The sequence below is a fragment of the Symphalangus syndactylus genome, chromosome 6 (genome assembly GCF_028878055.3).
Source record: "Symphalangus syndactylus isolate Jambi chromosome 6, NHGRI_mSymSyn1-v2.1_pri, whole genome shotgun sequence".
Taxonomy (NCBI): Eukaryota; Metazoa; Chordata; class Mammalia; order Primates; family Hylobatidae; genus Symphalangus; species Symphalangus syndactylus.
The window spans coordinates 48,241,270-48,255,348 of NC_072428.2; the positions used below are offsets into that span (position 1 = coordinate 48,241,270).

Below are 14,079 nucleotides of genomic sequence, written 5' to 3' on the forward strand. Positions count from 1 at the left end.
ATTCTTTATCATTTCTGTATTTTACAAATATTTTCTGTAGCTTGCCATTATATTTTCTTAACAGCATCTTTCAAAGAGTAGAAGTTTTAAATTTTGATGAAGTTCAACTTACCATTTTTTTCTTTATGATTTACTTTTTTTTTTTTGAGACAGAGTCTTGCTGTGTCGCCCAGGCCAGAGTGCAGTGGCGCCATCTTGGCTCACTGTAAGCTCCACCTCCCAGGTTCACGTCATACTCCTGCCTCAGCCTCCCTAGTAGCTGGGACTACAGGCGCCTGCCACCACGCCTGGCTAATTTTTTTGTATTTTTAGTAGAGATAGGGTTTCACCATGTTAGCCAGGATGGTCTCGATCTCCTGACCTCATGATCTGCCCACTTCGGCATCCCAAAGTGCTGGGATTACAGGCGTGAGCCACTGTGCCCAGCCCATTTTTTATGTTCTGTTTAAGAAATATTTGGCTAACCCAAGGTTTGTCCAACTCCCATGTTTTCTAGAAATTTTACGGTTTTAGCTTTTACATTTAGGCCTGTGATCTATTTTGAGTTAACCTTTATAGATGGTCTGAGGTCTCAGGACTGAGGTTTATTTTTTTCGATATCAAATACCCAATTGTTCAGCTTCTTTTGTTACATTTGATTAGCTTGACATTTGCTTGAAAAACCAGTTGACCATGCGTATGCTTGTCTGTTCTGGGCTCTATTCTGTTCCATTGATCTGTATGTCTCTACTTGTACCAATAGCACACGGTCCTTATTACTATGTCTTTATAGTAAGTCTTTATTTAGGGTAGTTCAAGTTGTTCGAATTTTTTTTCCCAAAATTGTTTTGGCTATTTCCTTCACAATTTCAGATAAATTTACAATCAGTTTGTCAGTTTTTATGAAAAAGCCTGATGGGATTTTGATTGGTACTGCTTTGAATCTTTAGATCAATTTGGAAGAATCAATACTGTAACAATATTGAATCTTCTAGTTCATGAACGTGTTATATCTCACCATTTATTTAGATCTTTTAAAAGTTCTCTCAGCAGTGCATTGTAGTTTCCAGTGTATAGGTCTTGCATATGTGAGGGATATTGGTCTGTGATTTTCTTTTCCTGTAATGTCTTTGGTTTTGATTTCAGGGTAATCCTGGCCTCATAAAATGCATTGGGAGGTGTTCCTGTTTCTGTTTTCTGGAAAGGTTTCATAGAGTTACTGTTATTTATCCATAAAAGTTGTGTGGAATTCTCCAATGATATTATCTTGGTCTGGAGTTTCTTGCTTGCTTGCTTGCTTTCTGTTTTTCTTTTTCTTTCTTTCTTTTTCTCTCTCTTTTTTTCAGGGTCTCTCCCTGTTGCCCAGGCTGGAGTACAGTGGCACATGATCATGGCTCACTGTTTGATCTTCTGGGCTCAAGCAACCCTCCCACCTCAGCCTCCTCAGTAGCTGAGCATACAGGCATGCACTACCACGCCTGGCTAATTTTTTAATTTTTCGATTTTTTAATTTTTCAATTTTTTAAATTTAAAAAATTAGCCAGGCATGGTGGTACATGCCTGTAGGCCCAGCTACTCATGCCTGGTCTTGAACTCCTGGTCTTAAGCAGTCTTCTGGTCTTGGCCTCCAAAATGCTGGGATTATAGGTATGAGCCACTGTGCCCAGTTGGCCTGGAGTTTTATTTGTGGGAAGATGTCTATGAATTTAATGTATTTTATGGATATAGTGCTATTTGGTCATTCACTTCTTGAGTGAACTTTTGATAGTTCGTATCTTTCAAGGAATTTACATAGTTCATCCATATTGTCAACTTTATTGTTAGTATAAAGTTGTTCATAATATAGTCTAATTATCCATTTAATGTACGTAAGATCTGTAGGGGTGCACCCTCTTCTATTCTTGATCCTGGTAATTTGTTTCTTTTCCTGATCAAGCTGCCCAGAGGTTTATCAACCTTGTTGATCTTTTCAAAGAACTGTATTTTGGTTTCTTTTTGTTTGTTTGTTTCTTATTTCATTGACTTGTGTTTCTTTCTTTCTGGTACTTTTGGTTTAATTTGCCTTTCTCTAGTTTCTCAAGGTGGAAGCTTAGACCCATGATTTATATTTTTGGCCATTATTTTATTAATGATCTGTGTCTTTGTGTCTCTCTCTTATTTCCTTCTGGCTATCCAGTTGCATATATGTTTGATATTGCCCCACAGGTCATGTAAGTTCTGTTCACTTTTTTTTTTTTTTCTTACCATGCTTAGTTTTGAATAGTTTTTCTTGCTATGTCTTCAGGTTTGTTGATGTCTTCTTCTACTGTATCTAACCCACTGTTAATCTTATTCAGTGGTTTTTAATTTCAGACATTATTATCTCTAGAAGTTTCATTTGAGTCTTTTTAATATCTCATTTATTCATATTTTACTCTACTTTCTTAAATGTATGAGGCATATCTGAAATAGCTTTCTTGACTGTTTTAATTGCTAATTTCATCATCCATGCCATTTCTGGGAATGTTACTGTTGACTAATTTTTCTCCTGGTAATGGGTCTTAATTTCCTTTTTTTTTTTTTCATACCTGGTAGGTTTTGATTGGATGATGGATATTACAAATTTTACATTGTTAGGTGCTGGATTTTGTTTTAGTACTTTAAATAGTGTTAGATTTATTAGGTTAGCAGTTAGGTTAGTAGAAAACAGTTGAATCCTTTAAGGCTTTAACATTTTTTAGTTTGGGTCCAGAACAGCCTTTATTCTAGGGCTAATTTTTTAGTTATATGCTTATACCATAATTTGTCCATTCACCAGTTGAGGAACGTTTGGGTTGTTCCTAGCTTTGCACTCTTATGACTCAAGCAGCTGTGAACTTTTGCATATGAGTCTTTGTGAATATTTATAGCAGCTTAATTTTAATAGCCAAGAACTAACTGGAAACAACCCGAATGTCTTTTAGGAGATGAATAAACTGTGGTGTGTATATGTATATATATATATACTGTGGTATACACTCAGCAATAAAAAGGAATGAACTATATGTACAACAACCTAGATGAATTTCCAGAGAATTATGCTGAGTAGAGGGAAAAAACTAATTCCCAAAGGTTACATACTATATGATTCCATTTATAATTGATGTGGCAATATTATAGAAATAGAGAACTGATTAGTTGTTGCTAGGAGTTAAGAGGGGAATAGGAGTAGGGAAGAGTAAGTGTGCCATGAAAAGGCACCTTAAGGGATCCTTGTGGTGATGGAAAATGTTCTGTATACTGACTATATCAATATTAATATCCTGGTTGTTATATTGTAGTACAGTTTTGCTAGATGTTGCCTTTGGGAGAAACTGGATAAAGGGTACATGGGATTTCTGTATTACTATTAGTATTATTTTTTAAAGGGATAGGGTCTTAACCATGTTGCCTATGCTGGGGCTCAGGCGATCCTCCCACCTCAGCCGCCTGAGTAGCTGGGACTCCAGGTGCATGCCACTGTGCCTGGCTTGTATTATTTCTTATATATGGCCTGTGAATCTATAATTATCTCAAAATAAAAAAGGTTAATTTTTTTTAAAGCAACACAGGAAATTCTAAGGGAAAAGATTGTGTAGCTTAAATGCATAAAACTTTTACCTTCTGGAGATCAGAGAATATCACACAGTTTAAAAGACAAGAATAAACTGGAAAAATATTTATAACAAATATGATTGAAAAAAGTTATCTTTTTTTTGTTTTTTTTGAGACAGAGGCTTGCTTGCTTTGTTGCCCAAGTTGGAGTGCTGTAGCTTGATATCTGCTTATTGCAACCTCTGCCTCCTGGGTTCAAGTGATTCTCGTGCCTCAGCCTCCGAAATAGCTGGGACTACAGTCATGTGCCACCATGCCCAGATAATTTTTTTAGTTTTAGTAGAGACAGGGTTTTGCCATGTTGGCCAGGCTGGTCTTGAACTCCTGGCCTCAAGCGATCTGCCCACCACAACCTCCCAAAGTGCTGGGATTACAGATGTGAGCCACTGCACCTGGCCGATATCTTTAATATATTAAAAAGTTCTAGAACTAATTTAGAAAACACTGATATCCTTACAGATAAGCAGTTCACAAAGAGAAAAAATGCAACCAGCTATGAAACATATAAAAAAGTATTTTAATCTCACAAGTAATTAATGAAATGAAATTCAATTTTTCCTCCAAATTGCAATTTTCATTGTTCCCCCTCTACCTGTTAGGTTTTGTTGAAATTATATGTAATTTTAACTACAAGTGATATTAATTTTTAAAGATATTAACCTTTTCTGTTTTAAGTGTTGTTTCTCAACAGCAGCATTAAATTCCTAGGCCACATTATCAATACTTATTTTATGTTGATAATTCTTACAGATTTCATTGTTAACCACTGTCTCATATATAGCATAATCTTTCTTGAATTTAAATTTTGACTAATTTTTGTATTTGTCAAGAATACCTTCATATTTTTTCCCATATAGTATTGTGTACTGAATACTTGGATATCTGTACATATTTTTCATCTGTACACAAATTGTTTGGCTGGGTATAAAATTGTTGATTATGCCATTTTCCCTAAAAAGGTTGAAAATATTGCTTCATTCTCTAATTTGATGTTGCAAATGCGAAATCTTATCCTGGTCTGCTTCTTTTTCTCAATAGGTTACCTGTTGTTAGCTAGCTTGTTTGTTTTCTGTCTGGAAATTTGTTTTATTTTCTTTCTTTCTTTTTTTAAATTATACTTTAAGTTCTACGGTACATGTGTACAATGTGCAGGTTTGTTACCTAGGTATACATGTGCCATGTTGGTTTGCTCCACTCATCAACTCATCATTTACATTAGGTATTTCTCCTAATGCTATCCCTCTCCTAGCCCTCCATCCTCCGACAGGTCCTGGTGTGTGATGTTCCCTGCCCCGTGTCCAAGTGATCTCATTGTTCAATTCCCACCTATGCGTGTTTGGTTTTTTGTCCTTATGATAGTTTACTGAGAATGATGGTTTCCAGCTTCATCCATGTCCGTGCAAGGGACATGAACTCATCCTTTTTTATGGCTGCATAGTATTCCATGGTGTATATATGCCACATTTTCTTAATCCAGTCTATGATTGATGGACATTTGGGTTGGTTCCAAGTCTCTGCTGTTGTGAATAGTGCCGCAATAAATGTACGTGTGCATGTGTCTTTATAGTAGCATGATTTATAATCCTTTGGGTATTTACCCAGTAATGGGATTGCTGGGTCAAATGGTAATTCCAGTTCTAGATCCTTGAAGCATTGCCACACTGTCTTCCACAGTGGTTGAACTAATTTGCACTCCCACCAACAGTGTAAAAGCATTCCTATTTCTCCACATCCTCTCTAGCATCTGTTATTTCCTTACTTTTTAATGATTGCCATTCTAACTGGTGTGAGATGGTATCTCATTGTGGTTTTGATTTGCATTTCTCTGATGGCCAGTGATGATGAGCATTTTTTCATGTGTCTGTTGGCTGCATACATGTCTTCTTTTGAGAAGTGTCTGTTCATAACCCTTTGTCCACTTTTTGATGGGGTTGTTTTTTTCTTATAAATTTGAGTTTTTTTGTAGATTCTAGATATTAGCCCTTTGTCAGATGGATAGATTGCAAAAATTTTCTCCCGTTCTGTAGGTTGCATGTTCACTCTGATGGTAGTTTCTTTTGCTGTGCAGAAGCTCTTTAGTTTAAATAGATCCCATTTGTCTATTTTGGCTTTTGATGCCATTGCTTTTGGTGTTTTAGTCATGAAGTCGTTGCCCATGCCTATGTCCTGAATGGTATTGCCTAGGTTTTCTTCTAGGGTTTTCATGGGTTTAGGTCTAACATTTAAGTCTTTAATCCATCTTGAATTAATTTTTGTATAAGGTGTAAGGAAGGGATCCATTTTCAGCTTTCTACATATGGCTAGCCAGTTTTCCCAGCACTTTATTAAATAGGGAATCCTTTCTCTATTTCTTGTTTTTGTCAGGTTTGTCAAAGATCAGATAGTTGTAGATGTGTGGTGTTATTTCTGAGGTCTCTGTTCTGTTCCATTGGTCTTTATCTCTGTTTTGGTACCAGTACCATGCTGTTTTGGTTACTGTAGCATTGTAGTATAGTTTGAAGTCAGGTAGCGTGATGCCTCCAGCTTTTAAAAATCTGAATTTGGTTATAATCTGCGCATGTCTGAGTGTGTACGAATGTGTGGATTTTTCATAGTATTTTTGCCAAGGATTTAGCAAGTCCTTCCCATCTGAAGACTCAAGGATTTCTTCAGCTAAAGGATATTTTCTTTTATAATCTCTTTGATTATTGCTCCCATTTACCTTATTTTGTTCTCTCATTCTAGAATTCCAGTAATTCTGAGATTGGATATTGTTGATAGTTTGCCATGTAGCTTATCTTTTTTCCGCATAATTTCCATTTCTTTATCATTTTATCTTTGTGCTGGGAGAATTCCTCAACTTGGACTTTTAATATACTAATTTGGTTTTCAGCCATGTCCATTTCAATCTGCTATTTTTTCTTTTTTTTTTTGTTTTTTGAGATGGAGTCTCGCTCTGTCTCCCAGGCTGGAGTGCAATGGTGCGATCTCAGCTCACTGCAACCTTCGCTGCCTGGGTTCAAGTGATTCTCATGCTTCAGCCTCCTAAGTAGCTGGGACTACAGGTGCCTGCCACCACTCCCGGCTAATTTTTTTTGTATTTTTAGTAGAGACAGGGTTTCGCCATGTTGGTCAGGCTGGTCTTGAACTCTTGACCTCAGGTGATCCGACTGCCTCAGCCTCCCAAAGTGTTAGGATTACAGGCATGAGCCACTGCACCCAGCCCAATCTGCTGTTTTCTTGCTGAGCATTAATTTTTTTTTTTTTTTTTTACAATTACGGCTTTCTATTCAATAGCTTTTTATTTCTTGCTTGCTCCCTTTTTAAATTGAAGCCTGGCTAGGTTTTATCAATGCAGTATCTTCTTGAATATTATTAGGAATATCAATCATAAATTGGTTGACGTCAACGCCTTTATCTCCTGCACTAACTATTTTATTAGAGACTATTGGCATGGTTTGTTTTTGGTTAGTTTTGTTTCCTCATTTTGAAGTGCTGGTTTCCTCATAGGAGCAGTGAATTTTTGTTGCTTGCTTATATTTTTAATGATGTTCTTTTTTTTTTTTTTTGAGATGGAGTCTCACTGTGTTGCACCCAGGCTTGAGTGCAGTGGCGGGATCTTGGCTCACTGCAAGCTCCGCTTCCCAGGTTCACGCCATTCTCCTGCCTCAGCCTCCCAAGTAGCTGGGACTACAGGCGCCTGCCACCACGCCTGGCTAATTTTTTGTATTTTTAGTAGAGATGGGGTTTCACTGTGTTAGCCAGGATGGTCTTGATCTCCTGACCTCGTGATCTGCCCACCTCGGCCTCCCAAAGTGCTGAGATTACAGGCGTGAGCCACCGCGCCCGGCCTTAATGATGTTTTTGAGTAACCAGTAATGGTGGCTTACATAGGCTACCTCAGCAGTTTTATGAGTTATTATTTGATTTTCCTCAGTGGGCCTCTTCCTCTTTTAAAAAGAAAATTATTTATTTTGATTAATAGATAAAATTATATATATTGATGTTTTAATATGTGTATACACTGTGAAATGGCTAAATCAAGCTATTTAACATACACATTACCTCACATACTTAAGGATTTTTGTGGTGAGAACACTTAAAATGTACTCTGTTAGCAATTTTCAAATATACAACATACTGTTATTAACTGCAGTCTATATAATGTATAGATCTCTTGAACTTATTCCTCCTATCCAACTGAAATTTTATGTCCTTTGACTAGCATTTCTCTGATCCCCCTAGCTTCTGATAACCACCATTTTATTTTCTTTATGATCTCGACTTTTTTACACCCCACATATAAGTGAAATCACGCTGTTTCTGTCTTTCTGTGCCTGGCTTATTTCAGTTAACATAATGTCCTCCAAGTTCATCTAGGTTGTCATAAATAACAGGATTTCCTTTTTGAAAGCTGAGTAGGCCAGGTGCAGTGGCTCACGCCTGTAATCCCAACACTTTGGGAGGCCGAGGCAGGTGGATTGCTTGAGCCGAGGAGTTCAAGACCAGCCTGGGCAACATGGTGAAACCCTGTCTCCACAAAATACAAAAATTTGCTAGGCATGGTAGCATGTGTCTAGTCTCAGCTACTTGGGAGGCTGAGTTGGGAGGCTGAGATGAGTCCAAGAGGTGGAGATTGCAGTGAGCTGAGATTGTGCCACTGCACTCCAGCCTGGGTGACAGTGTGAGACCTCGTCTCGAAAAAAAAAAAAAAAAGCTAAGTAGTATTCTGTTGCGTATATGTGCCACATTTTCTTTATTCATCCATTCATGGATGTTCACATTGATGCTATAGCGTGGCTATTGTGAACAATGCTGCAATGAACATGAGAGTGCAGATATCTTTTTGACGTACTGATTTCTTATCTTTTGGATATATATCCAGTAGTGGGATTACTGGACCATATGATAGTTCTATTTTTAATTTGTTGAGGAGCCACTATACTGTTTTCCATAGTGACTGTACTAGTTTACATTTCCAGCAATAGTATATAAAGATTCCCTTTTCTCTACATCCTTGCTGACACTTATTATTGCCTTTTGTCTTTTTTGATAGTAGCCATTCTAACAGATGTGGTGATATTGTGGTTTAAATTTGCATTTCTTGAATGTTTAGTGATGTTGAGCACTTTCTATATGCCTGTTGACTATTTTTATGTCTTCTTTTGAGAAGTGTCTATTTATATCCTTTGCCCATTTTTAAATTAGGTTTTCTTTTGCTGTGGAGTTGAGTTCCTTATATATTTTGCATATTAACCCATTATCAAATATATGGTTTGCAAATATTTTCTCCCATTACATACATTGTTTCTTTACTCTGTTGTTTCCTTTGCTGTACAGAAGCTTTTTGCAGTAAACCCATTTGTCTATTTTCACTTTTGTTGCATGGGCTTTCCAAAAATAGCATTGTCCAGACCAATGTCATGGAGCTTTTTCCCTAGGTTTTCTTCTACTAGTTTTACAGTTTCAGGTCTTAATGTTTAAGTCTTCAGTGCATTTTGAGTTGATTTTTGTAAATGTGAGGTGTGAGATGAGGGTCTTATTTCACTGTTTTGCATGTGGATATCCAGTTTCCCCACACCATTTATTGAAAAGATTGTCCTTTGACCTTTTTGTGTTTGTCCTTTGACTTGTGTGTGTGTGTGTGTGTGTGTTTTATTTTTTGGCATCTTTGTTTAAAAAAATTGACCATAAATATGTGGATTTATTTCTGGGCTTTCTATTCTGTTCCATCAGTCTGTGTGTCTATTTTTATGCCAGTAACATACTGTTTTGATTACTATAGCTTTGTAGTAGATTTGGGAATCAGGTACTGTGATGCCTCTGGCTTTGTTCTTTTTGTTCACAATTGCTTTGGCCATTTGGGGTCTTTTGTGGTTCCATATGAATTTTAGAATTGTTTCTTCTATTTCTGTGAAAATTGTCATTGAAATTTTGATAGGGATTGTATTAAATCTGTAGATTGCTTTGTATAGTATGGACATTTTAGCAATATCAATTCTTCCAATCCATAAACAGGACATCTTTTCATTTTATTTGTGTCTTCTTCAATTTCTTTCATCAATGTTTTATAGTTTTTATTTCAGCCTCCCAAGTAGCTGGGATTACAGGCATGCACCACCATGCCGAGCTAATTTTGTATTTTTATTAGAGGTGGGGTTTCACCATGTTGGTCAGACTGGTCTCGAACTCCTGACCTCAGGTGATCCACCCGTCACAGCCTCCCAAAGTGCTGGGTTTACAGGCGTGAGCCACTGCACCCAGCCTATACTTTCATATATATATATATATAATATATTTGTGTTACTAAATAGTGTCCCTTGCTCTCTACTTGAAGAACACCCTTGAGCATTTCTTATAAGATAGATCTTGTGGGGATAAGCTCCTTCAGCTTTTGTCTGGCAGAGTCTGTTTTTTCCTCATTTCTGAAGGAGAGCTTTGCCAACTACAATATTCTTGGTTGACCTTTTTGGTTTGTTTTTGTTTTCCATAAGCATTTTGAATATATTATCCCACTCTTTTCTGGCCTTTAAGGTTTCTGCTGATAAATCTGTTAGACCTCCCTTATATGTGATCTACTTTTTTTCTTTTGCTGCTTCCAGCATCCTCTCTGTTTTTGATTTTTGATAGTTTGATTATAATACTTCTTGATATAGTCTTACTTGAGTTCAGTCTGCTTGGAGACTTTTGACCTTCCTGTACCCAGATATTTATAACTTTCCCCAGATTTGTATAGTTTTCTGCTATTATTTCTTTAAGCTTTCTATCCTTTTGTGTCTCTCTCCTCCTTCTTGAACTCCAGTTCCCATAAATCCCATAAGCTGCCCCATAAATCCCATAAGCTTGCTTTCTTTACATTCTTTTTTCTCATCCAACTGTATATTGTCAAATAATCTGTCTTTAGATTCAAAGGTTCATTCTTTTGCTCAATCAGTTCTGCTGTTGATACTCTCCATTGCATTTTTCATTTCATTTCTCTTATTTTTCAGCTGTAGAATTTCTTCTGTTTGATTTCTTAAATATAATTTCAATCTCTCATAAATTTTTTGTTTTAGTTATTTATTGTTTTCCTGGTTTTGTTTTTGTTTCTCTGTATTTTCTTGAAGTTCGCTGAGTTTGTGTTTTCTTTTTCTTTCTTTTTTTTTTTTTTTTGAGATGGAGTTTTGTTCTTGTTGCCCAGGCTGGAGTGCAGTGGCATGATCTCGGCTCACTGGAACCTCTGCCTCCTGGGTTCAAGCGATTCTCCTGCCTCAGCCTCCTGAGTAGCTGGAATTACAGGCGCCTGCCACCATGCCCGGCTAATTTTTTGTATTTTTAGTAGAGATGGGATTTCACCATGTTGGACAGGTTGGTTTTGAACTCCTGACCTCAGGTCATCCACTGGTCTTGGCCTCCTAAAGTGCTGAGATTACAAGCGTGAGCCACCACGCCCAGCCGTATCTTCATTTCTTTAGAGTCTGTTCCTGGTGCTTTATTTTGTTCATTGGTGGCAACATGTTTCCTTGATTGTTCTTCATCCTCATGGCTATGCACTGGTATCTGTGCATTTGAAGAAGCAGGGACTTATGCTGGTGAATGGTTTTTGCATTCTGGCTTTGTCTGGAAAAGCCATTCACCAGTTAGCCTGCCCAGAGATTCTGGGTAGGCCATTTGGTGTGATCTGCAGGTGGCCTTGCTGGTAGAGTCCTTAGGCAGGGTGGCCTGGTGCTGAGTCCATGGGGTTGTGGTTGATGCCTGGATCCACTGGGGTGTACCTGTTGATTGGATACTCAGGCATGGACCTGGAGCTTGTATCTTGTGCAGAGAGGCTATCCCAAAGCCTAGGTCCACAAGGGCTGACCTGGGGTTGGACTGGGCCTTGAGCTTGGGTCTTCAGAGATTGGCCAGGTGCTAGGATGAACCTGGTGCCCGGGTCCACTGAAATGGGCATGGAGGCTGAGTCTGATGGATGTGTATGAAGGCTAGGTCCATTAGGGCTGGCTTGGGTCCTGGGGCCACAGGCCCCAGCCTAGAACCTAGGTCCATAGGGGCAGTCCTGGGGTTCTGAGGGCCAGCCCAATGCTGGGGTCTACTGGGTTGGCCTAGACCCAGGGTCTGCTGGATTGTGGGAATGCAGGGGCCAACCTGAAGGTGGGGGTGGTCATAGAGACTAGCCTGGCACTGGGCAAGCCTGGAGCCTGTGTCTGCAGGCTCCAATTTGGGTGCCATTAGGGGTGCCAATTTGGCACTGGGCTATGTGGGCAGACCTGGCTCTGGTTTTGTCTGGAACCTAGGGTGGGACTGGATTCTGGGGCCATAGTTGCTGGCGTGATGCTGGGTGGGCCCGGAGTCTGTATCTGCAGGGGCCAGCGTGGAGGCTGGGTCTGTGGGTGCAGGCGTTATGACTAGGGATGCAGAGCTGGACGGAGGCCTGGTGTTGGGGTAGGCTGAGAGCCTGAGTCTGGGTGACCTTCCCTCTTAAAGCAGATAGTCACGAAAATTCAAAGGTAAGCTTTGTTCTAGGTGTGGGAAGGCAGGGATATGCCAGCAAATGGACTTCTTTTAAGCATTCAGTGGCTGGGAGCTGACTAGCAAGCAGCACTCCAGCTCCTATCCTTGACCATGGAGGCTGAGGGCCTTGGGTTAGCGAAGCTCCACTTTACCTAGCATTCCATCCACAGTAAGTTAAGCCTTGGAATAAAGACTGCATTGGCAAAATTCTTAACATACTACTGTGAGTGCTGGTGAGGGTGTCATAAGATGGACAGTCTTTATATCACTGGTAGGATTGAAAATTTATACTACTCTTCTGGAAAGTAATTTGGCAGAGTATAAAAAAGGCTTTTAAAATGTCTATTCCCTTTGGTCTAGTTTTCATATTTATAGAAGTCTATCTTAAAGAACTAGGGAAGTGGACATAGATTTATATTAAGAAATCTTAACTTGTATACTACTTATAATAGGGGAAAATTGGAAAGAATCTAAAATGTCCTAGAAAAGAGGACTAGTAAATCATGTCAGTTATGTAGCTATATGATGAGATATTTTGCAGCCAGCTTTCAAATGCCTAATGACATGGAGAGATGCTCATGATATAATGTTGAATTGAAAAACATCAGGATATAACCTTTTATACACAAATATGATCCTTCTTTTTAAAAAAGGGGAATAAGAAAATACATGTTGGCCGGGCGCAGTGCTCACGCCTGTAATCCCAACACTTTGGGAGACCGAGGTGGGTGGATCACCTGAGGTCAGGAGTTTGAGACCAGCCTGGCCAACATGGTGAAACCCCGTCTCTACTAAAAATACAAAAAATTAGCCAGGTGTGGTGGCATGCACCTGTAATCCCAGCTACTCGGGAGGCTGAGGCAGGAGAATCACTTGAATCGGGGAGGCAGAGGTTGCAGTGAACCGAGATTCCACCACCACACTCCAGCCTGGGCAGGCAACAGTGCGAGACTCTGTCTCAAAAAAAAAGAAAATAAAATACATGTGTATATATGGTTAAAAAAAGACCAGAAAAAAGCAAATTATTATGAGTGAAGATATGAGTGATTTGTGTTTTCTTTTTTAAATTAGCCTGTATTTTTTTCAAATTTTCTACAAATGAGTCTATATGATTTTTATAGTCAGAAAAAGCAGTAAATGTAGAAATGTCTCCACACACACCCTACATGCCACCAAAAAAGACTTGTCACAGTTGTAGGCAAAAAATAGTTTACGTTAGGGTTGAATTTGCCAATTATCATAATGGACAAATGGGTTCTGAATCCTCCAGCTTTCTGCACTGTAATCGTGATCACGGTCGCTGGTGCCAGTACTGGTGTGTGAGCTCCAGCACGGCCCATCTGCTGCTAAGGCTTGCTTGGCTGAGACAGATTTATTTCATTTAGTTTGGTAATTTGGCAACAGTTTCTCTTTTCTCATTATCCTAGCTGGGACTCAGTACCAGTGTTACTCATTTTGTTTACCAGTTTGTTGTTTTCTTTTGTTCCATTTTGTGAAGATGAAGAAGCCAACAACAGGAATTTTGTCTTCTGAAAATGCAGTGCTTGTCCTTCGGGATCTTGGGCATGTCTTGCTAAAGTGCTCTCTATTTTTGACACTTGCAAGCCATTTCAATTGTTTGGATAAATAGAAAGCTTCCTGGTGTATTTTTCACAGAGCTTAGCATTCCTTTCCTCTCCCCACTCCACCAAGGAAGATTTGGAAATTGTTCCAAATAGAAATTATAAACATTAGCCTGGAGCTGTGCTGTCTCCGTCTGGTTTTGATGCTTTTTTTATTTTAACTAAAGGCTCATGTCATTTGTTTATCTTCATCAGTACTGCAAAAAACACGTGGTATAAGACTTAACTCTGCCCCAAGCACCCTACACATAAGAAGGGATTTTCATCTGAATTAGTTTGTATTTCAAAGAGCATTGGGATAGCCAGATTGCTAAGAATTTGCTGAAGTGAAACTTTAGAACTATTGGAATCTTAGAGATGTCTTGAATGGATTTGTTAGGATAGGATGGCTGCTGCC

General features: G+C 38.8%; 1 protein-coding gene across 9 annotated transcripts in view; it reads left to right on the forward strand.

Moving 5' to 3' along the window:
• Nucleotides 1–14,079, forward strand: part of RIC3 (RIC3 acetylcholine receptor chaperone) — a 77,424-nt gene that overhangs the window by 46,302 nt on the left and 17,043 nt on the right. The window lies entirely within an intron of this gene.